The sequence below is a fragment of the Physeter macrocephalus genome, chromosome 20 (genome assembly GCF_002837175.3).
Source record: "Physeter macrocephalus isolate SW-GA chromosome 20, ASM283717v5, whole genome shotgun sequence".
In the NCBI taxonomy this organism is placed as follows: Eukaryota; Metazoa; Chordata; class Mammalia; order Artiodactyla; family Physeteridae; genus Physeter; species Physeter macrocephalus.
In genome coordinates this window covers 7,313,962-7,318,013 of record NC_041233.1, presented here as the reverse complement: position 1 = coordinate 7,318,013, position 4,052 = coordinate 7,313,962, and positions in this window count along the sequence as shown.

Below are 4,052 nucleotides of genomic sequence, written 5' to 3'. Positions count from 1 at the left end.
TTTGGGGTTAGCAGATGCAAACTAGTATATATAGAATGGATAAACAACAAGGTCCTACTGTATAGCACAGGGAACTATATTCAATACCCTGAGATAAAGCATAACGGAAAACAATATAAAAAAGAATGTATACATATGTATAACATATGAATCACTTTGCTGTAAGGCAGATACTAACACAATGTTGTAAATCAACTCTACGACAGTTTAAAAAATCAGGATGGCATTTTGAACCTATACATTTACTTTTGCTGCCATCTATAATGATAATAAAGGGGAAAAAAATGAAGACAAAAACTCCCATGAAAAAAGGTGAGAGAAAAGAGGTAACTGGAAAGCTGTTGGAAGGTTGATAACAACCCAGAAGACCTGAGAAAGCTGAATCTTAAACCAGTTTTGGAGAAAGTAAAAAAATCAGTCCAGTTTACATCAGAGCATCTTCAGAGGTTCAGGAGCTAGTGTCACTGGTTACCTTCAGAAAGAAGATGAAATTGATAGAATACCTGTTGCATCTGAAATGTGTTGAGTAAACAGAAACAGAGTAACAGATGTAGAAAACAAACTCATGGTTACCAGGGTAAGGGGGTGGGGGGGGGATAAATTGGGAGACTGGGATTGACATATGCTCACTACTACATATAAAATAGATAACTAGTAAGGACCTACTGTATAGCACAGGGAACTCTACTCAATACTCTGTAATGGCCTATATGGGAAAAGAATCTAAAAGAGAGTGGATATATGTATATGTATAACTGATTCACTTTGCGGTACACCTGAAACTAACACAACACTGTAAATCAACTAGACTCCAATAAAAATTTTTTTTTTTTTTTTTTTGGTGGTACGCGGGCCTCTCACTGCCGCGGCCTCTCCCGCTGCGGAGAACAGGCTCCGGACGTGCAGGCTCAGCGGCCATGGCTCACGGGCCCAGCCGCTCCGCGGCACGTGGGATCTTCCCGGACCGGGGCACGAACCCGCGCCCCCTGCATCAGCAGGCGGACTCTCAACCACTGTGCCACCAAGGAAGCCCTAAAATTTTTTTTTAAAAGAAAGTGAGCTATAAAGTCATGAAAAGAGACATTTGATACAGAGTTTCTGGTTCAATTAGTGATTAGTGTTGGATTAGAGATAGAAACTAAGCAAACAAGACAATTATTTACTCTAAGGAAAGCAAAATACTTTGGAAGAAAGTTTAAATAATTACAGTTTACTCCATGGCTCAGCTTGGAATAGTATTTAAAAGGTCACGTTAAAGTAAACCCTTACCAAAGTTATAAGTAAATATTTTTGGAAGTGTGGGTAGAGGTACCAAATAGGCAGATGATTGCAGTGGAGGAAAGGGTGAAGGAGAAATGCATCCTTATCTTCCACAGTGGCTTATAAACTGATATTATCTAAAACTGAAAAATCAAGAAGTCACTGTCTAAAAATGTTACTTAGAGATATGAAGGTGTATACCCAAAGAATCATCTAAAAGAGTTGAAAGTGTTATCCTCTGAGAAGGAACAGGGGACCTCTGCCTCTAGTAACAAGCCTTTTAAAATACTTGCTTTTAAACTGTGTTGTAAAATAATCCAATGAAATAACAACAAAAGTAAAGGTAAAAGAGAGTGCTAGGGCAGGACATTCTCAACAGAGAGAATGGGACGGCATTGCCTTAGCATCAGAGAATGTTCTGTTTGTATAAGGGCTTAGGATGCATAGGAGAAGGCAGAAAAAGAGGAGTCTTTTCTTTTTTTCCATTCCATATTTGATACTTAAGTGCTTAAAGTGACAGAAATTGTTTTTTCTTAATGAAAAAAAAAACATAACTTTGTAAAAGTCATAAAATACCAGTGTCCCTTTGATCTCAGCCTAGATTTTTCTGCTGGCAGCTGGACCTCACTGTAAACAGTAAAGGATGCATTTTTGAACCCAGTTCCAGATATCTGAAAGTAGAAGAGAGAGGAGCTTCAAGATGGCGGAAGAGTAAGACGGGGAGATCACCTTCCTCCCCACAAATACATCAGAAATACATCGACACGTTGAACAACTCCTACAGAACACCTACTGAAAGCTGGCAGAAGACCTCAGACCTCCCAAACCGCAAGAAACTCCCCAGGTACCTGGGTAGTGCAAAGAAAAAAGAATAAAGAGAGACAGAAGAATAGGGACGGGACCTGCACCAGTGGGAGGGAGCCGTGAAGGAGGAAAGGTTCCCACACACTAGAAGCCCCTTCACGGGCAGAGACTGTGGGTGGCGGAGGGGGAAGCTCCGGAGCCTCGGAGGAGAGCGCAGCAACAGGGTGCGGAGGGCAAAGCGGAGAGATTCCTGCAGAGGATCGGTGCCGACCGGCACTCACCAGCCCGAGAGGCTTGTCTGCTCACCCGCCGGGGCGGGCGGGGGCTGGGAGCTGAGGCCCGGGCTACGGTCGGATCGCAGGGAGAGGACTGGGGTTGGTTGGCTGCATGAACACAGCCTGAAGGGGCTAGTGCGCCACGGCTGGCCGGGAGGGAGTCCGTGAAAAAGTCTGGAACTGCCAAAGAGGCAAGAGACTTTTTCTTCCCTCTTTGTTTCCTGGGGCGCGAGGAGAGGGGATTAAGAGCGCCGCTTAAAGGAGTTCCAGAGACGGGCACGAGCTACGGCTATCAGCGCGGGCAGCAGAGACGGGTGTGGGACGCTAAGGCTGCTGCTGCCGCCACCAAGAAGCCTGTGTGCGAACACAGGTCACTCTCCACACCTCCCCTCCAGGGAGCCTGTGCAGCCCGCCACTGCCAGGGTCCCGTGATCGAGGGACAACTTCCCTGGGAGAACGCGCGGCGCGCCTCGGGCCAGTGCAGCGTCACACCGGCCTCTGCCGCCGCAGGCTCGCCCCGCATCCGTGCCCCTCCCTCCACCCGGCCTGAGTGAGCCAGAGCCCCCGAATCAGCTGCTCCTTTAACCCCGTCCTGTCTGAGCGAAGAGCAGACGCCCTCAGGCGACCTACACACAGAGGGGGGTCCAAATCCAAGGCTGAACCCCGGGAGCTGTGCGAAAAAAGAAGAGAAAGGTAACTCTCTCCCAGCAACCTCCGGAGAAACGGATTAAATCTCCACAATCAACCTGATGTGCCCTGCATCTGTGGAATGCCTGAATAGACAGTGAATCATCCCAAATTAAGGAGGTGGACTTTGGGAGCAATGATACATATATTTTTTTTTTCCCTTTTTCTCTTTTTGTGAGTGTGTATGTGTATGCTTCTGTGTGTGATTTTTGTCTGTACAGCTTTGCTTTTACAATATGTCCTAGGGTTCTGTCTGTCCATTTGTTTGTTTAGTATAGTTTTTAGCACGCATTATCATTGGTGGATTTCCTTTTTGGTTTGGTTGCTCTCTTCTTTCTTTTTTAATTACTTTAAAAAAATTTTAATAATAATTTTTTATTTTTATTTTTTAATTATTTTTTTTGTGGTACACGGGCCTCTCACTGTTGTGGCCTCTCCCGTTGCGGAGCATAGGCTCTGGATTATTTTTTTTGTGGTACACGGGCCTCTCACTGTTGTGGCCTCTCCCGTTGCGGAGCACAGGCTCTGGACGCGCAGGCTTAGCGGCCACGGCTCACAGGCCCAGCTGCTCCGCGGCATGTGGGATCCTCCCGGACTGGGGCACGAACCCGTGTCCCCCGCGTCGGCAGGCGGACTCTCAACCACTGCGCCACCAGGGAAGTCCGATTTTTTATTTTTTATTTTAATAACATTATTTTATTTAACTTTATTTTATTTTATTTTATCTTCTACTTTCTTTCTTTCTTTCTTTTCTCCCTTTTATTCTGAGCCGTGTGGAGGACAGGAGCTTGGTGCTCCAGCCAGGCGTAAGGGCTGTGCCTCTGAGGTGGGAGAGCCAAGTTCAGGACACTGGTCCACCAGAGACCTCCCAGCTCCACGTAATATCAAATGGCGAAAACCTCCCAGAGATCTCCATCTCACTGCCAAGACCCAGCTCCACTCAATGACCAGCAAGCTACAGTGCTGGACACCCTATGCCAAACAACTAGCAAGACAGGAACACAACCCCATCCATTAGCACAGAGG